Source organism: Pseudorca crassidens, chromosome X (genome assembly GCF_039906515.1).
Source record: "Pseudorca crassidens isolate mPseCra1 chromosome X, mPseCra1.hap1, whole genome shotgun sequence".
NCBI lineage: Eukaryota > Metazoa > Chordata > Mammalia > Artiodactyla > Delphinidae > Pseudorca > Pseudorca crassidens.
This window is the reverse complement of record NC_090317.1, coordinates 84,137,581-84,162,988: the sequence shown is the minus strand read 5'-3', so window position 1 is coordinate 84,162,988 and position 25,408 is coordinate 84,137,581.

Sequence of the window (25,408 nt, the reverse complement as noted above, 5' to 3'; positions counted from 1 at the left end):
GCCCAGGTCAAGGGGCTGCCTGGTGGCCTGTCCTTTGGTCTGCCGGCAGCTTGTGTCTCCCTGTCACTCCCTGTGCATGTTGCAAAAGATACACAGTGAAGCGCCCCTGCACTGGATCCACGGCAACGCTCGTGGTTGTCGTGGCGACGGTGGTGGAGGTGGTGGTGATGGTGACGGTGGTGGTGGTGGTGGTGGTGGTCAGTTACTGCTTCCCTCTATTCCTTTCACTGTCTATTCTGAGCTGGCCTAGTGTCCTCAGCGTCCTCCTCGCACGTGTGCTCTTTGGTTAAGGAGGAGGCACGAGTGTAGGAGAAGGCAGTCGTGTGGTTCACTTCGGACTCTTCCCCTTCCTCCTCGACATCTTTTCCCTTCTCCAGCGGTGGAGGGCATTGTCACCCTCCGGGAAATCCCAGAAAACTAAACACCAACAAAACCAAACAAGATCTAGGAGTTACTTCGCAGTGAAACAGCATGACGAACTCGAGGCTTGCAAAATTATCTCTTGACTTTCCATTCGGTGCAGTTGTTCTCCTTATGGAAGCCCTTCAAGTCCAAACGTGAGCCAGCAGGGGCCCCCTCAAGTTGCACCCTGCTTGCCGTTGGTTCCCAATCCAATGGCGTGATCCGAACAGTGTACATTTCACTGTATTACTTACGAGCGGTCGCCTCCCTGTCCACAAGCCCAGGCAGGTTGGTGCTGGCCGCCGCTCAGAAGACCAGGCAATCAAGCACCCACAGCCGGATACCCACGGCAACACACGCCCACGGGCAGGCAAGCACCTTAGACAGGTGTGAGAGCATGGGCTCGAGTACACACACACACACAGACAAACACACACGCGCGCGCGCACACACACACACACACACACACACACCCTATCTTCCTACCCCGCCACACACAGCACACCCTCACACAACCACAAACATACTGACACACGCTGTCACCTGTGCTTTCCTCTATACCCTCGCACCTGTCTCCCCCCACCCCACCCCCACCCCACCCCCTGACCGCAGCAAGTACTCTGAGAATGGCTGAAACACGCATTCCCAGAGGGGCTCTCAAAAAGGGACACGCAGCCATTCTGTGTTCCAGGTGATAGTCGTCGGTCAGCAGGTGGACCCAAGCTGCCAGTGTAAACCTGAAACGTCCCTTGTTTAGCCAGATAAATGGGGTCTCCAAGTGGGAGCAGAGTCTGTGCCCATCCTCAAGAGAAGCAAGGTCCTGTGTGGGGCTCTGTGACTGGCGATGTTTGTTAGTCTTGCAAGGTTCCTGTGTGAGGGCAAGGCCAGCCCGCCCAGAGCCAGTCCTTGGCACCCCATGCTGGGGGCGCCTCCGGGTTGGGCCAGCCACTTCTGGCTGCACTGTTGGGCCAGCCCGAGGTGGTGGCCTCAAGCCGAAGCTCCGGGCCTTGAAAGGGAAGCGGAGTCCTGCAACAAAGTGACTTGCAAGCCAGCGAGGTTTTCGCCACCAGTAAGGTGGCTGCCACCTGGTCCAGGAGAAATCCTGTGATTTAGACACTCAGGCAATGTCACCCAGCCAGGTCGCTTGGTGTATCCTTTGCCTTTTACTTCTCCCAAGAGCAGGAGTCAAGAAAAAGGGGGTTGGAGGAAAGGAAGTGGAAAGGACTGCAGGGGGTCCAGCCTCGTGGCCAGTGGTCCTTTCGTCCTGTGCATTTGGTGGTCCGCGTGGGTGCCGGTGGGTGGTTGCTTTCTTTCCTTTTCTCTCCTCCGTCGTGGCACTGTCTGTGTTGGTTTGGTTTTGCTTTTGGTTTTACATTAGAAGGGGAGGAGAACCCAGGCCTGATGATGTAGTGGGGGCAGGGTTAGGCGCTTAGTTGGCCTTGATGGAGCTATACTGCCACCAAGCGGAGATGGTTTCGCTCAAAGCCAGTTACCAGGTCTCAAGGGATGGAGACAGCCACAGGGCTGGAAGCAACTGGCCCAGTGGGGACGGCGCGGCGTGGGGCTGGGGTGGGTGTGTTGTCCTGAGGGTGCACATGGGCAATGGGCTCCGGGCCGTGCCTTCATGTGTGCTCTCCGCGGAGGACTGGACCCTGGTTGTGCAGCTGGGCAAGGCCCTCAGAAACCCCAGGGGCAGCACGAGATGGCCGCCCCTGGGAGTGCCCGGTGCAAATGGCCCCGGCTCCAGGACCTCTAAGACCCTCAGCTTCCGGTGAGGAAGGGGGCCACGTGACCCCAGTGCGGCCGCAGGCAGGGCACCCCGGCACTCCCCAGCAGGGACACCGGAGGAAAAGTTGCAGAGTTGCTCTGGGCCCACCCCCAAAATGGCTGACGGGGGAAGCTCCGCTCCCTGGGCTGGACAGTCCGGGAACTGCCTGCTGTGTCCGGGGCCCCGAGAGCTCATGATTTTCCCCACAGGGTCGCACTGGCGCGCACGGCGCCCTCACAGGCCTCTGAAACCCCGTGGAGGAGACCTCTTGCGCCTTGGGCAGAACCCATTCTGCCCAGCACAGCCTCGCGGTTCCCTGCGCAGGGCAGAAGACACAGCTCGGCTGCCTGGGCTTTTCACATAACGCATTCCGCTGGATGGCACTGTGGCTCCAGAAATGGCAGTCTCCCCTTTCCCTACCCCCACCGAGCCTTCCGCGCCTGCCTTTAACTTCCAAACAGTGGACGGTGTGTAGTGGTGGCTGTGAAACTATTAGATCACCTTCCTCGTCCTCGTCCTCGTCCTCGTCCTCGTCCTCGTCCTGGTCCTCGTCCTCGTCCTCCTCCACCTCCTCCTCCTCCTCCTCCTCCTTCTCCCCATCATCATCATCATCATCATCATCATCATCATCAACAGCAGCAGCAGCAGCAGCCACAGAGGCACCAATATCCCATTATCCTCATCCCCATCCATAGTCCAGCTCACCGACCACCCATGTCACCTTCAGCTGGGCTCTTTCACCAACTTGGCCACTTTCCACGAAACCCGCAAGTGTAGCTAGGCAGTTCTTGATTCCCTTGATGCCCTGGTTCACAGTGAACGCCGCTGTCGACGACACTGCAGAGATCCCACCAGTGAGCTTGCAGTTTCTTCTTTGTATCTTCTGACTCCTGTCCTGTGGCTTGTCTGCACCGCATCACTTCCTAGGGAGCAACCTCTGTTCTGCTCAAGTTGAGTGCTTCACTGGGACAAAGATCCTGTGGGTCAGTGGCAGACACATCCCGGGAAGGTTCCGAAGGTTGTGAACCCTTCTTTACTTGAGTCACAAGGGTCCGGAGGTGACCACCGCGCTGCATCCCTGCGTGGAAACCCCGAGCATCCTTTGTGCGCAGGGGTGGGACTTTTGGGGATGGCATGGGTCGCACCGGTGGGCCTACTTGGGGAAGGCCACTTGGCCTCGACTACATTTGTCCACAAGTTCGCTACCACCGGGGTCTTTCTTCCCGCAGGCCTCGCTAGCCAGGCTCTCAGGCTTCAGTTCTGCGCCAGAAGCCCTTCCACATGTCATGCTCAATTCTTTCCAGGTGCCCCTGTGAATTTTTATCCTTTGGGAGAAGGTGGAATACAGGGCGGAGGGGGAGGGGAAGTGGGTCTTGGGGTTTGGAGGGTCATGTGGAAGAAGGGAGCTTTTTGGCTTGCTTTGGCATGGAGATCTCTCTGCTTCTCAACCTAACCTCTGACACTGGCCTAGTGTTCTCACTGGAAGACCCGTGAGATCTTGCAGGGGAAATTATGGATCCCCGGGAAACACGCGCGCGCGCGCACACACACACACGCACACACACACACACACTCACACACGGACAAGCACATGCACACATCTCAGAAACCACTTCTGAAGAACCACTCAACACCTTACCCGAAGGCTTACCCTAACCCGTACCCTAATCCTAACCCGTACACTAACACTAACCCGTACCCTAACACTTACGCTAACCTTAAACCGTTGTCGTACAGTAACCTGTACCCGAAACCCTAAACCTAACCCTAACCCTAACCCTAAACCTTACCCGAAGCCTTACCCTAAACCGTACCCTCATCCTAACCCGTACACTAACACTAACCCGTACCCTAACACTTACGCTAACCCTAAACCGTTGTCGTACCCTAACCTGTACCATAAACCGTACCTGTTCCCTAACCCTAACCCTAACCCTAACCATAACCATAAACCTAACTCTATCCCTAACCCTAACACTAACCCTAACTCTAACCCTAACCCTAACCCCTAAGCCTAACTAAAACCCTAACCTTACCTCTAACCCTAACCCTAACCCTAAACCTAAACCTAACCCCTAACCACAACACCAACCCCAACCCCAACCTTAACCCTAAACCTAAACCTAACCCTAAACCTAACCCTAACCCTAACCCTAACCCTAACCCTATGATGCATTTCCAGGCAGAGCCTCAAAACGAGGGATCAGGGCCTTTATCCAGAGCCGACTGGGATGTGTAGAGAGCAGAAAAAGGTCCAACGTAAAAGCTGAGAGGAACCTTTTATTCGGGGATCTTACTGAGGACTACAGACACGGCGACAGCCACTCACAAAGTGCTATGGCAAGGTTTTGAATTAGTACGGGAGGAAGGAGCCAGGCTATGTAGGAGTTTTCGTTGAATAAAAGAGGAAAAAATAGAAACATGTCGGGGAATACCAAAAGATTGCTGCTAATCACAAAGACAAAAAACAATACAATGAAATAAACACAGCACCAGCACCACCACGAACAACAACAACAACAACAACAACAACAACAGCAACACCTCACCCAGAACATCTCAAGTCAGAGATTTGAGCGCTTTTCTAATCATGGGAAGACACAAGAGTCTTGGTCCATTGAAATCATTCCTAGGTATGCATCTGAACTTTCCAGGACTACTATCCTGCTTTTCTCCATCTTGAATTGCCCTCGGGGGCCACCCTTGGGGGCAGAGGCAGTGTGTGAGTGCCGATGGCAGGGCCACAACCTTTGTTTACTGAAGAGGCTGGTGACATTTTGTGTCCGCAGATGCAAAGCAAAGCAGGCGGTCACCGTGGCGTGAGTGTTTAAGGATGTCATGCCCATATGCCACCCAGAGCCTGGCGCGAGACCAATGTGGAAGGTGATCGTGAGGCTCCTTACAGTTTCCTCAACGTTTCCTTTCTTTGCTCCTCTAAAGTCTTCCTAGGTGTGCAGAGCGAGCAGGAGGGAGCTCCAAGGGAAAGCACATCCACGTCCCAGGGATTTCGCACACGCTGAAGTATCTGAAGGACTCTTAGAATTGAGGAGTGGAGTGTCTGTTTGGGACATTCTTGTAGGCCAAGCTGTCCCAGGAAGTAGGCCCACCTTTGAAATTGGTGAGAAAAAACAAACACACGAAAACATCCCGCGACCACAAAAGTCACCACCTTCCTGTCGGGTAGGGCCTAAGGGGGATCTTTCCCAGGCATGAAACATCAGGGCACATCGGACACTGATTTGGGGGAAATGCAGGGAGGAAGGAGGGCAGGGATTGGGAGCAGCACGTGGTGGAACCCCTACTCTCAGCATCGCTTCACACCCTTGCCTGTGTTCGCCAGGGCTTAATGTTACTGAAATCACTCGGGCTCGCGCACGCACGCCCCCACCACCCCGCACATGGTCACATTCAGGGCAGCACGCCTGCGCAGGCCCCCGCACTGGTACCCACTCTGCCCGTCTCCGTGGACCCGACGGTTGCCCTACCTTCCTTGTTCCCTGTTCTTCCTCCTTGCCCTTTTCTGTTGCTATTTCCACTTCCCAGTTGGGCACTACAGCATCGCCAAACAGGCCTCTCCCTGGACACGCTTCTGCCCCTTGCCTGAGTGGCTGAGACTTAGCCTTGGCTGACGGCTCTTCCCTCAGGAAGCCCCAGGAGGCTTCGGCCGGTTCCATCTGCCAACTTGGGACACAGTGTGCCCTGGGGATCGCCTTCATGCTTCACCTCCATTATGGTTCTTTCTTTTGATTTCTGTTTGCTCTCCGCTTTCGGCTCCTGCCTTCCGCTCAATGCCTTACTTTCAGTTCTTCCCTCTGGACAAAAGGCACGGTTGGGAGCGTGCCTGGGAAGCTCAACATGGCCAATACATGTACTTTCCCTGTGCAAGGGAAAATGCCCCCGTGGACTAGGAGAGTAAGGGGCATTCCCTCACAGCCATCCCTTAATTGCCATCGGGGATTACCTCACCCCTCTCGTGTCCCTTACCTCCCCTTAGTAACCTAGAGTTCCCAGGGTTCTACCTAACCTTTCCTGAGTGCCCTGAGTGCATCCCGAGGCTCTTTGGCCCTTTGCAGTGTACCCATGACATACTCAGGGTGTCAGAGGTGGCTCTACCTCTCCTTTTGCCTTCTGTAGGCCCGGCGGGCCCACTGCTGAGTCGGAGCCCTTGATGGCACTCAGGAGGGACCCCCACGCCGCCCCCGCCGCCATGCCCAGGTCAAGGGGCTGCCTGGTGGCCTGTCCTTTGGTCTGCCGGCAGCTTGTGTCTCCCTGTCACTCCCTGTGCATGTTGCAAAAGATACACAGTGAAGCGCCCCTGCACTGGATCCACGGCAACGCTCGTGGTTGTCGTGGCGACGGTGGTGGAGGTGGTGGTGATGGTGACGGTGGTGGTGGTGGTGGTGGTGGTCAGTTACTGCTTCCCTCTATTCCTTTCACTGTCTATTCTGAGCTGGCCTAGTGTCCTCAGCGTCCTCCTCGCACGTGTGCTCTTTGGTTAAGGAGGAGGCACGAGTGTAGGAGAAGGCAGTCGTGTGGTTCACTTCGGACTCTTCCCCTTCCTCCTCGACATCTTTTCCCTTCTCCAGCGGTGGAGGGCATTGTCACCCTCCGGGAAATCCCAGAAAACTAAACACCAACAAAACCAAACAAGATCTAGGAGTTACTTCGCAGTGAAACAGCATGACGAACTCGAGGCTTGCAAAATTATCTCTTGACTTTCCATTCGGTGCAGTTGTTCTCCTTATGGAAGCCCTTCAAGTCCAAACGTGAGCCAGCAGGGGCCCCCTCAAGTTGCACCCTGCTTGCCGTTGGTTCCCAATCCAATGGCGTGATCCGAACAGTGTACATTTCACTGTATTACTTACGAGCGGTCGCCTCCCTGTCCACAAGCCCAGGCAGGTTGGTGCTGGCCGCCGCTCAGAAGACCAGGCAATCAAGCACCCACAGCCGGATACCCACGGCAACACACGCCCACGGGCAGGCAAGCACCTTAGACAGGTGTGAGAGCATGGGCTCGAGTACACACACACACACAGACAAACACACACACGCGCGCGCGCACACACACACACACACACACACCCTATCTTCCTACCCCGCCACACACAGCACACCCTCACACAACCACAAACATACTGACACACGCTGTCACCTGTGCTTTCCTCTATACCCTCGCACCTGTCTCCCCCCACCCCACCCCCACCCCACCCCCTGACCGCAGCAAGTACTCTGAGAATGGCTGAAACACGCATTCCCAGAGGGGCTCTCAAAAAGGGACACGCAGCCATTCTGTGTTCCAGGTGATAGTCGTCGGTCAGCAGGTGGACCCAAGCTGCCAGTGTAAACCTGAAACGTCCCTTGTTTAGCCAGATAAATGGGGTCTCCAAGTGGGAGCAGAGTCTGTGCCCATCCTCAAGAGAAGCAAGGTCCTGTGTGGGGCTCTGTGACTGGCGATGTTTGTTAGTCTTGCAAGGTTCCTGTGTGAGGGCAAGGCCAGCCCGCCCAGAGCCAGTCCTTGGCACCCCATGCTGGGGGCGCCTCCGGGTTGGGCCAGCCACTTCTGGCTGCACTGTTGGGCCAGCCCGAGGTGGTGGCCTCAAGCCGAAGCTCCGGGCCTTGAAAGGGAAGCGGAGTCCTGCAACAAAGTGACTTGCAAGCCAGCGAGGTTTTCGCCACCAGTAAGGTGGCTGCCACCTGGTCCAGGAGAAATCCTGTGATTTAGACACTCAGGCAATGTCACCCAGCCAGGTCGCTTGGTGTATCCTTTGCCTTTTACTTCTCCCAAGAGCAGGAGTCAAGAAAAAGGGGGTTGGAGGAAAGGAAGTGGAAAGGACTGCAGGGGGTCCAGCCTCGTGGCCAGTGGTCCTTTCGTCCTGTGCATTTGGTGGTCCGCGTGGGTGCCGGTGGGTGGTTGCTTTCTTTCCTTTTCTCTCCTCCGTCGTGGCACTGTCTGTGTTGGTTTGGTTTTGCTTTTGGTTTTACATTAGAAGGGGAGGAGAACCCAGGCCTGATGATGTAGTGGGGGCAGGGTTAGGCGCTTAGTTGGCCTTGATGGAGCTATACTGCCACCAAGCGGAGATGGTTTCGCTCAAAGCCAGTTACCAGGTCTCAAGGGATGGAGACAGCCACAGGGCTGGAAGCAACTGGCCCAGTGGGGACGGCGCGGCGTGGGGCTGGGGTGGGTGTGTTGTCCTGAGGGTGCACATGGGCAATGGGCTCCGGGCCGTGCCTTCATGTGTGCTCTCCGCGGAGGACTGGACCCTGGTTGTGCAGCTGGGCAAGGCCCTCAGAAACCCCAGGGGCAGCACGAGATGGCCGCCCCTGGGAGTGCCCGGTGCAAATGGCCCCGGCTCCAGGACCTCTAAGACCCTCAGCTTCCGGTGAGGAAGGGGGCCACGTGACCCCAGTGCGGCCGCAGGCAGGGCACCCCGGCACTCCCCAGCAGGGACACCGGAGGAAAAGTTGCAGAGTTGCTCTGGGCCCACCCCCAAAATGGCTGACGGGGGAAGCTCCGCTCCCTGGGCTGGACAGTCCGGGAACTGCCTGCTGTGTCCGGGGCCCCGAGAGCTCATGATTTTCCCCACAGGGTCGCACTGGCGCGCACGGCGCCCTCACAGGCCTCTGAAACCCCGTGGAGGAGACCTCCTGCGCCTTGGGCAGAACCCATTCTGCCCAGCACAGCCTCGCGGTTCCCTGCGCAGGGCAGAAGACACAGCTCGGCTGCCTGGGCTTTTCACATAACGCATTCCGCTGGATGGCACTGTGGCTCCAGAAATGGCAGTCTCCCCTTTCCCTACCCCCACCGAGCCTTCCGCGCCTGCCTTTAACTTCCAAACAGTGGACGGTGTGTAGTGGTGGCTGTGAAACTATTAGATCACCTTCCTCGTCCTCGTCCTCGTCCTCGTCCTCGTCCTCGTCCTGGTCCTCGTCCTCGTCCTCCTCCACCTCCTCCTCCTCCTCCTCCTCCTTCTCCCCATCATCATCATCATCATCATCATCATCAACAGCAGCAGCAGCAGCAGCCACAGAGGCACCAATATCCCATTATCCTCATCCCCATCCATAGTCCAGCTCACCGACCACCCATGTCACCTTCAGCTGGGCTCTTTCACCAACTTGGCCACTTTCCACGAAACCCGCAAGTGTAGCTAGGCAGTTCTTGATTCCCTTGATGCCCTGGTTCACAGTGAACGCCGCTGTCGACGACACTGCAGAGATCCCACCAGTGAGCTTGCAGTTTCTTCTTTGTATCTTCTGACTCCTGTCCTGTGGCTTGTCTGCACCGCATCACTTCCTAGGGAGCAACCTCTGTTCTGCTCAAGTTGAGTGCTTCACTGGGACAAAGATCCTGTGGGTCAGTGGCAGACACATCCCGGGAAGGTTCCGAAGGTTGTGAACCCTTCTTTACTTGAGTCACAAGGGTCCGGAGGTGACCACCGCGCTGCATCCCTGCGTGGAAACCCCGAGCATCCTTTGTGCGCAGGGGTGGGACTTTTGGGGATGGCATGGGTCGCACCGGTGGGCCTACTTGGGGAAGGCCACTTGGCCTCGACTACATTTGTCCACAAGTTCGCTACCACCGGGGTCTTTCTTCCCGCAGGCCTCGCTAGCCAGGCTCTCAGGCTTCAGTTCTGCGCCAGAAGCCCTTCCACATGTCATGCTCAATTCTTTCCAGGTGCCCCTGTGAATTTTTATCCTTTGGGAGAAGGTGGAATACAGGGCGGAGGGGGAGGGGAAGTGGGTCTTGGGGTTTGGAGGGTCATGTGGAAGAAGGGAGCTTTTTGGCTTGCTTTGGCATGGAGATCTCTCTGCTTCTCAACCTAACCTCTGACACTGGCCTAGTGTTCTCACTGGAAGACCCGTGAGATCTTGCAGGGGAAATTATGGATCCCCGGGAAACACGCGCGCGCGCGCACACACACACACGCACACACACACACACACTCACACACGGACAAGCACATGCACACATCTCAGAAACCACTTCTGAAGAACCACTCAACACCTTACCCGAAGGCTTACCCTAACCCGTACCCTAATCCTAACCCGTACACTAACACTAACCCGTACCCTAACACTTACGCTAACCTTAAACCGTTGTCGTACAGTAACCTGTACCCGAAACCCTAAACCTAACCCTAACCCTAACCCTAAACCTTACCCGAAGCCTTACCCTAAACCGTACCCTCATCCTAACCCGTACACTAACACTAACCCGTACCCTAACACTTACGCTAACCCTAAACCGTTGCCGTACCCTAACCTGTACCATAAACCGTACCTGTTCCCTAACCCTAACCCTAACCATAACCATAACCATAAACCTAACTCTATCCCTAACCCTAACACTAACCCTAACTCTAACCCTAACCCTAACCCCTAAGCCTAACTAAAACCCTAACCTTACCTCTAACCCTAACCCTAACCCTAAACCTAAACCTAACCCCTAACCACAACACCAACCCCAACCCCAACCTTAACCCTAAACCTAAACCTAACCCTAAACCTAACCCTAACCCTAACCCTAACCCTAACCCTATGATGCATTTCCAGGCAGAGCCTCAAAACGAGGGATCAGGGCCTTTATCCAGAGCCGACTGGGATGTGTAGAGAGCAGAAAAAGGTCCAACGTAAAAGCTGAGAGGAACCTTTCATTCGGGGATCTTACTGAGGACTACAGACACGGCGACAGCCACTCACAAAGTGCTATGGCAAGGTTTTGAATTAGTACGGGAGGAAGGAGCCAGGCTATGTAGGAGTTTTCGTTGAATAAAAGAGGAAAAAATAGAAACATGTCGGGGAATACCAAAAGATTGCTGCTAATCACAAAGACAAAAAACAATACAATGAAATAAACACAGCACCAGCACCACCACGAACAACAACAACAACAACAACAACAGCAACACCTCACCCAGAACATCTCAAGTCAGAGATTTGAGCGCTTTTCTAATCATGGGAAGACACAAGAGTCTTGGTCCATTGAAATCATTCCTAGGTATGCATCTGAACTTTCCAGGACTACTATCCTGCTTTTCTCCATCTTGAATTGCCCTCGGGGGCCACCCTTGGGGGCAGAGGCAGTGTGTGAGTGCCGATGGCAGGGCCACAACCTTTGTTTACTGAAGAGGCTGGTGACATTTTGTGTCCGCAGATGCAAAGCAAAGCAGGCGGTCACCGTGGCGTGAGTGTTTAAGGATGTCATGCCCATATGCCACCCAGAGCCTGGCGCGAGACCAATGTGGAAGGTGATCGTGAGGCTCCTTACAGTTTCCTCAACGTTTCCTTTCTTTGCTCCTCTAAAGTCTTCCTAGGTGTGCAGAGCGAGCAGGAGGGAGCTCCAAGGGAAAGCACATCCACGTCCCAGGGATTTCGCACACGCTGAAGTATCTGAAGGACTCTTAGAATTGAGGAGTGGAGTGTCTGTTTGGGACATTCTTGTAGGCCAAGCTGTCCCAGGAAGTAGGCCCACCTTTGAAATTGGTGAGAAAAAACAAACACACGAAAACATCCCGCGACCACAAAAGTCACCACCTTCCTGTCGGGTAGGGCCTAAGGGGGATCTTTCCCAGGCATGAAACATCAGGGCACATCGGACACTGATTTGGGGCAAATGCAGGGAGGAAGGAGGGCAGGGATTGGGAGCAGCACGTGGTGGAACCCCTACTCTCAGCATCGCTTCACACCCTTGCCTGTGTTCGCCAGGGCTTAATGTTACTGAAATCACTCGGGCTCGCGCACGCACGCCCCCACCACCCCGCACATGGTCACATTCAGGGCAGCACGCCTGCGCAGGCCCCCGCACTGGTACCCACTCTGCCCGTCTCCGTGGACCCGACGGTTGCCCTACCTTCCTTGTTCCCTGTTCTTCCTCCTTGCCCTTTTCTGTTGCTATTTCCACTTCCCAGTTGGGCACTACAGCATCGCCAAACAGGCCTCTCCCTGGACACGCTTCTGCCCCTTGCCTGAGTGGCTGAGACTTAGCCTTGGCTGACGGCTCTTCCCTCAGGAAGCCCCAGGAGGCTTCGGCCGGTTCCATCTGCCAACTTGGGACACAGTGTGCCCTGGGGATCGCCTTCATGCTTCACCTCCATTATGGTTCTTTCTTTTGATTTCTGTTTGCTCTCCGCTTTCGGCTCCTGCCTTCCGCTCAATGCCTTACTTTCAGTTCTTCCCTCTGGACAAAAGGCACGGTTGGGAGCGTGCCTGGGAAGCTCAACATGGCCAATACATGTACTTTCCCTGTGCAAGGGAAAATGCCCCCGTGGACTAGGAGAGTAAGGGGCATTCCCTCACAGCCATCCCTTAATTGCCATCGGGGATTACCTCACCCCTCTCGTGTCCCTTACCTCCCCTTAGTAACCTAGAGTTCCCAGGGTTCTACCTAACCTTTCCTGAGTGCCCTGAGTGCATCCCGAGGCTCTTTGGCCCTTTGCAGTGTACCCATGACATACTCAGGGTGTCAGAGGTGGCTCTACCTCTCCTTTTGCCTTCTGTAGGCCCGGCGGGCCCACTGCTGAGTCGGAGCCCTTGATGGCACTCAGGAGGGACCCCCACGCCGCCCCCGCCGCCATGCCCAGGTCAAGGGGCTGCCTGGTGGCCTGTCCTTTGGTCTGCCGGCAGCTTGTGTCTCCCTGTCACTCCCTGTGCATGTTGCAAAAGATACACAGTGAAGCGCCCCTGCACTGGATCCACGGCAACGCTCGTGGTTGTCGTGGCGACGGTGGTGGAGGTGGTGGTGATGGTGACGGTGGTGGTGGTGGTGGTGGTGGTCAGTTACTGCTTCCCTCTATTCCTTTCACTGTCTATTCTGAGCTGGCCTAGTGTCCTCAGCGTCCTCCTCGCACGTGTGCTCTTTGGTTAAGGAGGAGGCACGAGTGTAGGAGAAGGCAGTCGTGTGGTTCACTTCGGACTCTTCCCCTTCCTCCTCGACATCTTTTCCCTTCTCCAGCGGTGGAGGGCATTGTCACCCTCCGGGAAATCCCAGAAAACTAAACACCAACAAAACCAAACAAGATCTAGGAGTTACTTCGCAGTGAAACAGCATGACGAACTCGAGGCTTGCAAAATTATCTCTTGACTTTCCATTCGGTGCAGTTGTTCTCCTTATGGAAGCCCTTCAAGTCCAAACGTGAGCCAGCAGGGGCCCCCTCAAGTTGCACCCTGCTTGCCGTTGGTTCCCAATCCAATGGCGTGATCCGAACAGTGTACATTTCACTGTATTACTTACGAGCGGTCGCCTCCCTGTCCACAAGCCCAGGCAGGTTGGTGCTGGCCGCCGCTCAGAAGACCAGGCAATCAAGCACCCACAGCCGGATACCCACGGCAACACACGCCCACGGGCAGGCAAGCACCTTAGACAGGTGTGAGAGCATGGGCTCGAGTACACACACACACACAGACAAACACACACACACGCGCGCACACACACACACACACACACACACCCTATCTTCCTACCCCGCCACACACAGCACACCCTCACACAACCACAAACATACTGACACACGCTGTCACCTGTGCTTTCCTCTATACCCTCGCACCTGTCTCCCCCCACCCCACCCCCACCCCACCCCCTGACCGCAGCAAGTACTCTGAGAATGGCTGAAACACGCATTCCCAGAGGGGCTCTCAAAAAGGGACACGCAGCCATTCTGTGTTCCAGGTGATAGTCGTCGGTCAGCAGGTGGACCCAAGCTGCCAGTGTAAACCTGAAACGTCCCTTGTTTAGCCAGATAAATGGGGTCTCCAAGTGGGAGCAGAGTCTGTGCCCATCCTCAAGAGAAGCAAGGTCCTGTGTGGGGCTCTGTGACTGGCGATGTTTGTTAGTCTTGCAAGGTTCCTGTGTGAGGGCAAGGCCAGCCCGCCCAGAGCCAGTCCTTGGCACCCCATGCTGGGGGCGCCTCCGGGTTGGGCCAGCCACTTCTGGCTGCACTGTTGGGCCAGCCCGAGGTGGTGGCCTCAAGCCGAAGCTCCGGGCCTTGAAAGGGAAGCGGAGTCCTGCAACAAAGTGACTTGCAAGCCAGCGAGGTTTTCGCCACCAGTAAGGTGGCTGCCACCTGGTCCAGGAGAAATCCTGTGATTTAGACACTCAGGCAATGTCACCCAGCCAGGTCGCTTGGTGTATCCTTTGCCTTTTACTTCTCCCAAGAGCAGGAGTCAAGAAAAAGGGGGTTGGAGGAAAGGAAGTGGAAAGGACTGCAGGGGGTCCAGCCTCGTGGCCAGTGGTCCTTTCGTCCTGTGCATTTGGTGGTCCGCGTGGGTGCCGGTGGGTGGTTGCTTTCTTTCCTTTTCTCTCCTCCGTCGTGGCACTGTCTGTGTTGGTTTGGTTTTGCTTTTGGTTTTACATTAGAAGGGGAGGAGAACCCAGGCCTGATGATGTAGTGGGGGCAGGGTTAGGCGCTTAGTTGGCCTTGATGGAGCTATACTGCCACCAAGCGGAGATGGTTTCGCTCAAAGCCAGTTACCAGGTCTCAAGGGATGGAGACAGCCACAGGGCTGGAAGCAACTGGCCCAGTGGGGACGGCGCGGCGTGGGGCTGGGGTGGGTGTGTTGTCCTGAGGGTGCACATGGGCAATGGGCTCCGGGCCGTGCCTTCATGTGTGCTCTCCGCGGAGGACTGGACCCTGGTTGTGCAGCTGGGCAAGGCCCTCAGAAACCCCAGGGGCAGCACGAGATGGCCGCCCCTGGGAGTGCCCGGTGCAAATGGCCCCGGCTCCAGGACCTCTAAGACCCTCAGCTTCCGGTGAGGAAGGGGGCCACGTGACCCCAGTGCGGCCGCAGGCAGGGCACCCCGGCACTCCCCAGCAGGGACACCGGAGGAAAAGTTGCAGAGTTGCTCTGGGCCCACCCCCAAAATGGCTGACGGGGGAAGCTCCGCTCCCTGGGCTGGACAGTCCGGGAACTGCCTGCTGTGTCCGGGGCCCCGAGAGCTCATGATTTTCCCCACAGGGTCGCACTGGCGCGCACGGCGCCCTCACAGGCCTCTGAAACCCCGTGGAGGAGACCTCCTGCGCCTTGGGCAGAACCCATTCTGCCCAGCACAGCCTCGCGGTTCCCTGCGCAGGGCAGAAGACACAGCTCGGCTGCCTGGGCTTTTCACATAACGCATTCCGCTGGATGGCACTGTGGCTCCAGAAATGGCAGTCTCCCCTTTCCCTACCCCCACCGAGCCTTCCGCGCCTGCCTTTAACTTCCAAACAGTGGACGGTGTGTAGTGGTGGCTGTGAAACTATTAGATCACCTTCCTCGTCCTCGTCCTCGTCCTCGTCCTCGTCCTCGTCCTGGTCCTCGTCCTCGTCCTCCTCCACCTCCTCCTCCTCCTCCTCCTCCTTCTCCCCATCATCATCATCATCATCATCATCATCATCATCAACAACAGCAGCAGCAGCAGCCACAGAGGCACCAATATCCCATTATCCTCATCCCCATCCATAGTCCAGCTCACCGACCACCCATGTCACCTTCAGCTGGGCTCTTTCACCAACTTGGCCACTTTCCACGAAACCCGCAAGTGTAGCTAGGCAGTTCTTGATTCCCTTGATGCCCTGGTTCACAGTGAACGCCGCTGTCGACGACACTGCAGAGATCCCACCAGTGAGCTTGCAGTTTCTTCTTTGTATCTTCTGACTCCTGTCCTGTGGCTTGTCTGCACCGCATCACTTCCTAGGGAGCAACCTCTGTTCTGCTCAAGTTGAGTGCTTCACTGGGACAAAGATCCTGTGGGTCAGTGGCAGGCACATCCCGGGAAGGTTCCGAAGGTTGTGAACCCTTCTTTACTTGAGTCACAAGGGTCCGGAGGTGACCACCGCGCTGCATCCCTGCGTGGAAACCCCGAGCATCCTTTGTGCGCAGGGGTGGGACTTTTGGGGATGGCATGGGTCGCACCGGTGGGCCTACTTGGGGAAGGCCACTTGGCCTCGACTACATTTGTCCACAAGTTCGCTACCACCGGGGTCTTTCTTCCCGCAGGCCTCGCTAGCCAGGCTCTCAGGCTTCAGTTCTACGCCAGAAGCCCTTCCACATGTCATGCTCAATTCTTTCCAGGTGCCCCTGTGAATTTTTATCCTTTGGGAGAAGGTGGAATACAGGGCGGAGGGGGAGGGGAAGTGGGTCTTGGGGTTTGGAGGGTCATGTGGAAGAAGGGAGCTTTTTGGCTTGCTTTGGCATGGAGATCTCTCTGCTTCTCAACCTAACCTCTGACACTGGCCTAGTGTTCTCACTGGAAGACCGGTGAGATCTTGCAGGGGAAATTATGGATCCCCGGGAAACACGCGCGCGCGCGCGCACACACACACACGCACACACACACACACACTCACACACGGACAAGCACATGCACACATCTCAGAAACCACTTCTGAAGAACCACTCAACACCTTACCCGAAGGCTTACCCTAACCCGTACCCTAATCCTAACCCGTACACTAACACTAACCCGTACCCTAACACTTACGCTAACCTTAAACCGTTGTCGTACAGTAACCTGTACCCGAAACCCTAAACCTAACCCTAACCCTAACCCTAAACCTTACCCGAAGCCTTACCCTAAACCGTACCCTCATCCTAACCCGTACACTAACACTAACCCGTACCCTAACACTTACGCTAACCCTAAACCGTTGTCGTACCCTAACCTGTACCATAAACCGTACCTGTTCCCTAACCCTAACCCTAACCCTAACCATAACCATAAACCTAACTCTATCCCTAACCCTAACACTAACCCTAACTCTAACCCTAACCCTAACCCCTAAGCCTAACTAAAACCCTAACCTTACCTCTAACCCTAACCCTAACCCTAAACCTAAACCTAACCCCTAACCACAACACCAACCCCAACCCCAACCTTAACCCTAAACCTAAACCTAACCCTAAACCTAACCCTAACCCTAACCCTAACCCTAACCCTATGATGCATTTCCAGGCAGAGCCTCAAAACGAGGGATCAGGGCCTTTATCCAGAGCCGACTGGGATGTGTAGAGAGCAGAAAAAGGTCCAACGTAAAAGCTGAGAGGAACCTTTTATTCGGGGATCTTACTGAGGACTACAGACACGGCGACAGCCACTCACAAAGTGCTATGGCAAGGTTTTGAATTAGTACGGGAGGAAGGAGCCAGGCTATGCAGGAGTTTTCGTTGAATAAAAGAGGAAAAAATAGAAACATGTCGGGGAATACCAAAAGATTGCTGCTAATCACAAAGACAAAAAACAATACAATGAAATAAACACAGCACCAGCACCACCACGAACAACAACAACAACAACAACAACAACAACAGCAACACCTCACCCAGAACATCTCAAGTCAGAGATTTGAGCGCTTTTCTAATCATGGGAAGACACAAGAGTCTTGGTCCATTGAAATCATTCCTAGGTATGCATCTGAACTTTCCAGGACTACTATCCTGCTTTTCTCCATCTTGAATTGCCCTCGGGGGCCACCCTTGGGGGCAGAGGCAGTGTGTGAGTGCCGATGGCAGGGCCACAACCTTTGTTTACTGAAGAGGCTGGTGACATTTTGTGTCCGCAGATGCAAAGCAAAGCAGGCGGTCACCGTGGCGTGAGTGTTTAAGGATGTCATGCCCATATGCCACCCAGAGCCTGGCGCGAGACCAATGTGGAAGGTGATCGTGAGGCTCCTTACAGTTTCCTCAACGTTTCCTTTCTTTGCTCCTCTAAAGTCTTCCTAGGTGTGCAGAGCGAGCAGGAGGGAGCTCCAAGGGAAAGCACATCCACGTCCCAGGGATTTCGCACACGCTGAAGTATCTGAAGGACTCTTAGAATTGAGGAGTGGAGTGTCTGTTTGGGACATTCTTGTAGGCCAAGCTGTCCCAGGAAGTAGGCCCACCTTTGAAATTGGTGAGAAAAAACAAACACACGAAAACATCCCGCGACCACAAAAGTCACCACCTTCCTGTCGGGTAGGGCCTAAGGGGGATCTTTCCCAGGCATGAAACATCAGGGCACATCGGACACTGATTTGGGGCAAATGCAGGGAGGAAGGAGGGCAGGGATTGGGAGCAGCACGTGGTGGAACCCCTACTCTCAGCATCGCTTCACACCCTTGCCTGTGTTCGCCAGGGCTTAATGTTACTGAAATCACTCGGGCTCGCGCACGCACGCCCCCACCACCCCGCACATGGTCACATTCAGGGCAGCACGCCTGCGCAGGCCCCCGCACTGGTACCCACTCTGCCCGTCTCCGTGGACCCGACGGTTGCCCTACCTTCCTTGTTCCCTGTTCTTCCTCCTTGCCCTTTTCTGTTGCTATTTCCACTTCCCAGTTGGGCACTACAGCATCGCCAAACAGGCCTCTCCCTGGACACGCTTCTGCCCCTTGCCTGAGTGGCTGAGACTTAGCCTTGGCTGACGGCTCTTCCCTCAGGAAGCCCCAGGAGGCTTCGGCCGGTTCCATCTGCCAACTTGGGACACAGTGTGCCCTGGGGATCGCCTTCATGCTTCACCTCCATTATGGTTCTTTCTTTTGATTTCTGTTTGCTCTCCGCTTTCGGCTCCTGCCTTCCGCTCAATGCCTTACTTTCAGTTCTTCCCTCTGGACAAAAGGCACGGTTGGGAGCGTGCCTGGGAAGCTCAACATGGCCAATACATGTACTTTCCCTGTGCAAGGGAAAATGCCCCCGTGGACTAGGAGAGTAAGGGGCATTCCCTCACAGCCATCCCTTAATTGCCATCGGGGATTACCTCACCCCTCTCGTGTCCCTTACCTCCCCTTAGTAACCTAGAGTTCCCAGGGTTCTACCTAACCTTTCCTGAGTGCCCTGAGTGCATCCCGAGGCTCTTTGGCCCTTTGCAGTGTACCCATGACATACTCAGGGTGTCAGAGGTGGCTCTACCTCTCCTTTTGCCTTCTGTAGGCCCGGCGGGCCCACTGCTGAGTCGGAGCCCTTGATGGCACTCAGGAGGGACCCCCACGCCGCCCCCGCCGCCATGCCCAGGTCAAGGGGCTGCCTGGTGGCCTGTCCTTTGGTCTGCCGGCAGCTTGTGTCTCCCTGTCACTCCCTGTGCATGTTGCAAAAGATACACAGTGAAGCGCCCCTGCACTGGATCCACGGCAACGCTCGTGGTTGTCGTGGCGACGGTGGTGGAGGTGGTGGTGATGGTGACGGTGGTGGTGGTGGTGGTGGTGGTCAGTTACTGCTTCCCTCTATTCCTTTCACTGTCTATTCTGAGCTGGCCTAGTGTCCTCAGCGTCCTCCTCGCACGTGTGCTCTTTGGTTAAGGAGGAGGCACGAGTGTAGGAGAAGGCAGTCGTGTGGTTCACTTCGGACTCTTCCCCTTCCTCCTCGACATCTTTTCCCTTCTCCAGCGGTGGAGGGCATTGTCACCCTCCGGGAAATCCCAGAAAACTAAACACCAACAAAACCAAACAAGATCTAGGAGTTACTTCGCAGTGAAACAGCATGACGAACTCGAGGCTTGCAAAATTATCTCTTGACTTTCCATTCGGTGCAGTTGTTCTCCTTATGGAAGCCCTTCAAGTCCAAACGTGAGCCAGCAGGGGCCCCCTCAAGTTGCACCCTGCTTGCCGTTGGTTCCCAATCCAATGGCGTGATCCGAACAGTGTACATTTCACTGTATTACTTACGAGCGGTCGCCTCCCTGTCCACAAGCCCAGGCAGGTTGGTGCTGGCCGCCGCTCAGAAGACCAGGCAATCAAGCACCCACAGCCGGATACCCACGGCAACACACGCCCACGGGCAGGCAAGCACCTTAGACAGGTGTGAGAGCATGGGCTCGAGTACACACACACACACAGACAAACACACACACGCGCGCGCGCGCACACACACACACACACACACACCCTATCTTCCTACCCCGCCACACACAGCACACCCTCACACAACCACAAACATACTGACACACGCTGTCACCTGTGCTTTCCTCTATACCCTCGCACCTGTCTCCCCCCACCCCACCCCCACCCCACCCCCTGACCGCAGCAAGTACTCTGAGAATGGCTGAAACACGCATTCCCAGAGGGGCTCTCAAAAAGGGACACGCAGCCATTCTGTGTTCCAGGTGATAGTCGTCGGTCAGCAGGTGGACCCAAGCTGCCAGTGTAAACCTGAAACGTCCCTTGTTTAGCCAGATAAATGGGGTCTCCAAGTGGGAGCAGAGTCTGTGCCCATCCTCAAGAGAAGCAAGGTCCTGTGTGGGGCTCTGTGACTGGCGATGTTTGTTAGTCTTGCAAGGTTCCTGTGTGAGGGCAAGGCCAGCCCGCCCAGAGCCAGTCCTTGGCACCCCATGCTGGGGGCGCCTCCGGGTTGGGCCAGCCACTTCTGGCTGCACTGTTGGGCCAGCCCGAGGTGGTGGCCTCAAGCCGAAGCTCCGGGCCTTGAAAGGGAAGCGGAGTCCTGCAACAAAGTGACTTGCAAGCCAGCGAGGTTTTCGCCACCAGTAAGGTGGCTGCCACCTGGTCCAGGAGAAATCCTGTGATTTAGACACTCAGGCAATGTCACCCAGCCAGGTCGCTTGGTGTATCCTTTGCCTTTTACTTCTCCCAAGAGCAGGAGTCAAGAAAAAGGGGGTTGGAGGAAAGGAAGTGGAAAGGACTGCAGGGGGTCCAGCCTCGTGGCCAGTGGTCCTTTCGTCCTGTGCATTTGGTGGTCCGCGTGGGTGCCGGTGGGTGGTTGCTTTCTTTCCTTTTCTCTCCTCCGTCGTGGCACTGTCTGTGTTGGTTTGGTTTTGCTTTTGGTTTTACATTAGAAGGGGAGGAGAACCCAGGCCTGATGATGTAGTGGGGGCAGGGTTAGGCGCTTAGTTGGCCTTGATGGAGCTATACTGCCACCAAGCGGAGATGGTTTCGCTCAAAGCCAGTTACCAGGTCTCAAGGGATGGAGACAGCCACAGGGCTGGAAGCAACTGGCCCAGTGGGGACGGCGCGGCGTGGGGCTGGGGTGGGTGTGTTGTCCTGAGGGTGCACATGGGCAATGGGCTCCGGGCCGTGCCTTCATGTGTGCTCTCCGCGGAGGACTGGACCCTGGTTGTGCAGCTGGGCAAGGCCCTCAGAAACCCCAGGGGCAGCACGAGATGGCCGCCCCTGGGAGTGCCCGGTGCAAATGGCCCCGGCTCCAGGACCTCTAAGACCCTCAGCTTCCGGTGAGGAAGGGGGCCACGTGACCCCAGTGCGGCCGCAGGCAGGGCACCCCGGCACTCCCCAGCAGGGACACCGGAGGAAAAGTTGCAGAGTTGCTCTGGGCCCACCCCCAAAATGGCTGACGGGGGAAGCTCCGCTCCCTGGGCTGGACAGTCCGGGAACTGCCTGCTGTGTCCGGGGCCCCGAGAGCTCATGATTTTCCCCACAGGGTCGCACTGGCGCGCACGGCGCCCTCACAGGCCTCTGAAACCCCGTGGAGGAGACCTCCTGCGCCTTGGGCAGAACCCATTCTGCCCAGCACAGCCTCGCGGTTCCCTGCGCAGGGCAGAAGACACAGCTCGGCTGCCTGGGCTTTTCACATAACGCATTCCGCTGGATGGCACTGTGGCTCCAGAAATGGCAGTCTCCCCTTTCCCTACCCCCACCGAGCCTTCCGCGCCTGCCTTTAACTTCCAAACAGTGGACGGTGTGTAGTGGTGGCTGTGAAACTATTAGATCACCTTCCTCGTCCTCGTCCTCGTCCTCGTCCTCGTCCTCGTCCTGGTCCTCGTCCTCGTCCTCCTCCACCTCCTCCTCCTCCTCCTCCTCCTTCTCCCCATCATCATCATCATCATCATCATCATCATCATCATCAACAGCAGCAGCAGCAGCAGCCACAGAGGCACCAATATCCCATTATCCTCATCCCCATCCATAGTCCAGCTCACCGACCACCCATGTCACCTTCAGCTGGGCTCTTTCACCAACTTGGCCACTTTCCACGAAACCCGCAAGTGTAGCTAGGCAGTTCTTGATTCCCTTGATGCCCTGGTTCACAGTGAACGCCGCTGTCGACGACACTGCAGAGATCCCACCAGTGAGCTTGCAGTTTCTTCTTTGTATCTTCTGACTCCTGTCCTGTGGCTTGTCTGCACCGCATCACTTCCTAGGGAGCAACCTCTGTTCTGCTCAAGTTGAGTGCTTCACTGGGACAAAGATCCTGTGGGTCAGTGGCAGACACATCCCGGGAAGGTTCCGAAGGTTGTGAACCCTTCTTTACTTGAGTCACAAGGGTCCGGAGGTGACCACCGCGCTGCATCCCTGCGTGGAAACCCCGAGCATCCTTTGTGCGCAGGGGTGGGACTTTTGGGGATGGCATGGGTCGCACCGGTGGGCCTACTTGGGGAAGGCCACTTGGCCTCGACTACATTTGTCCACAAGTTCGCTACCACCGGGGTCTTTCTTCCCGCAGGCCTCGCTAGCCAGGCTCTCAGGCTTCAGTTCTGCGCCAGAAGCCCTTCCACATGTCATGCTCAATTCTTTCCAGGTGCCCCTGTGAATTTTTATCCTTTGGGAGAAGGTGGAATACAGGGCGGAGGGGGAGGGGAAGTGGGTCTTGGGGTTTGGAGGGTCATGTGGAAGAAGGGAGCTTTTTGGCTTGCTTTGGCATGGAGATCTCTCTGCTTCTCAACCTAACCTCTGACACTGGCCTAGTGTTCTCACTGGAAGACCCGTGAGATCTTGCAGGGGAAATTATGGATCCCCGGGAAACACGCGCGCGCGCGCACACACACACACGCACACACACACACACACTCACACACGGACAAGCACATGCACACATCTCAGAAACCACTTCTGAAGAACCACTCAACACCTTACCCGAAGGCTTACCCTAACCCGTACCCTAATCCTAACCCGTACACTAACACTAACCCGTACCCTAACACTTACGCTAACCTTAAACCGTTGTCGTACAGTAACCTGTACCCGAAACCCTAAACCTAACCCTAACCCTAACCCTAAACCTTACCCGAAGCCTTACCCTAAACCGTACCCTCATCCTAACCCGTACACTAACACTAACCCGTACCCTAACACTTACGCTAACCCTAAACCGTTGCCGTACCCTAACCTGTACCATAAACCGTACCTGTTCCCTAACCCTAACCCTAACCATAACCATAACCATAAACCTAACTCTATCCCTAACCCTAACACTAACCCTAACTCTAACCCTAACCCTAACCCCTAAGCCTAACTAAAACCCTAACCTTACCTCTAACCCTAACCCTAACCCTAAACCTAAACCTAACCCCTAACCACAACACCAACCCCAACCCCAACCTTAACCCTAAACCTAAACCTAACCCTAAACCTAACCCTAACCCTAACCCTAACCCTAACCCTATGATGCATTTCCAGGCAGAGCCTCAAAACGAGGGATCAGGGCCTTTATCCAGAGCCGACTGGGATGTGTAGAGAGCAGAAAAAGGTCCAACGTAAAAGCTGAGAGGAACCTTTCATTCGGGGATCTTACTGAGGACTACAGACACGGCGACAGCCACTCACAAAGTGCTATGGCAAGGTTTTGAATTAGTACGGGAGGAAGGAGCCAGGCTATGTAGGAGTTTTCGTTGAATAAAAGAGGAAAAAATAGAAACATGTCGGGGAATACCAAAAGATTGCTGCTAATCACAAAGACAAAAAACAATACAATGAAATAAACACAGCACCAGCACCACCACGAACAACAACAACAACAACAACAACAGCAACACCTCACCCAGAACATCTCAAGTCAGAGATTTGAGCGCTTTTCTAATCATGGGAAGACACAAGAGTCTTGGTCCATTGAAATCATTCCTAGGTATGCATCTGAACTTTCCAGGACTACTATCCTGCTTTTCTCCATCTTGAATTGCCCTCGGGGGCCACCCTTGGGGGCAGAGGCAGTGTGTGAGTGCCGATGGCAGGGCCACAACGTTTGTTTACTGAAGAGGCTGGTGACATTTTGTGTCCGCAGATGCAAAGCAAAGCAGGCGGTCACCGTGGCGTGAGTGTTTAAGGATGTCATGCCCATATGCCACCCAGAGCCTGGCGCGAGACCAATGTGGAAGGTGATCGTGAGGCTCCTTACAGTTTCCTCAACGTTTCCTTTCTTTGCTCCTCTAAAGTCTTCCTAGGTGTGCAGAGCGAGCAGGAGGGAGCTCCAAGGGAAAGCACATCCACGTCCCAGGGATTTCGCACACGCTGAAGTATCTGAAGGACTCTTAGAATTGAGGAGTGGAGTGTCTGTTTGGGACATTCTTGTAGGCCAAGCTGTCCCAGGAAGTAGGCCCACCTTTGAAATTGGTGAGAAAAAACAAACACACGAAAACATCCCGCGACCACAAAAGTCACCACCTTCCTGTCGGGTAGGGCCTAAGGGGGATCTTTCCCAGGCATGAAACATCAGGGCACATCGGACACTGATTTGGGGCAAATGCAGGGAGGAAGGAGGGCAGGGATTGGGAGCAGCACGTGGTGGAACCCCTACTCTCAGCATCGCTTCACACCCTTGCCTGTGTTCGCCAGGGCTTAATGTTACTGAAATCACTCGGGCTCGCGCACGCACGCCCCCACCACCCCGCACATGGTCACATTCAGGGCAGCACGCCTGCGCAGGCCCCCGCACTGGTACCCACTCTGCCCGTCTCCGTGGACCCGACGGTTGCCCTACCTTCCTTGTTCCCTGTTCTTCCTCCTTGCCCTTTTCTGTTGCTATTTCCACTTCCCAGTTGGGCACTACAGCATCGCCAAACAGGCCTCTCCCTGGACACGCTTCTGCCCCTTGCCTGAGTGGCTGAGACTTAGCCTTGGCTGACGGCTCTTCCCTCAGGAAGCCCCAGGAGGCTTCGGCCGGTTCCATCTGCCAACTTGGGACACAGTGTGCCCTGGGGATCGCCTTCATGCTTCACCTCCATTATGGTTCTTTCTTTTGATTTCTGTTTGCTCTCCGCTTTCGGCTCCTGCCTTCCGCTCAATGCCTTACTTTCAGTTCTTCCCTCTGGACAAAAGGCACGGTTGGGAGCGTGCCTGGGAAGCTCAACATGGCCAATACATGTACTTTCCCTGTGCAAGGGAAAATGCCCCCGTGGACTAGGAGAGTAAGGGGCATTCCCTCACAGCCATCCCTTAATTGCCATCGGGGATTACCTCACCCCTCTCGTGTCCCTTACCTCCCCTTAGTAACCTAGAGTTCCCAGGGTTCTACCTAACCTTTCCTGAGTGCCCTGAGTGCATCCCGAGGCTCTTTGGCCCTTTGCAGTGTACCCATGACATACTCAGGGTGTCAGAGGTGGCTCTACCTCTC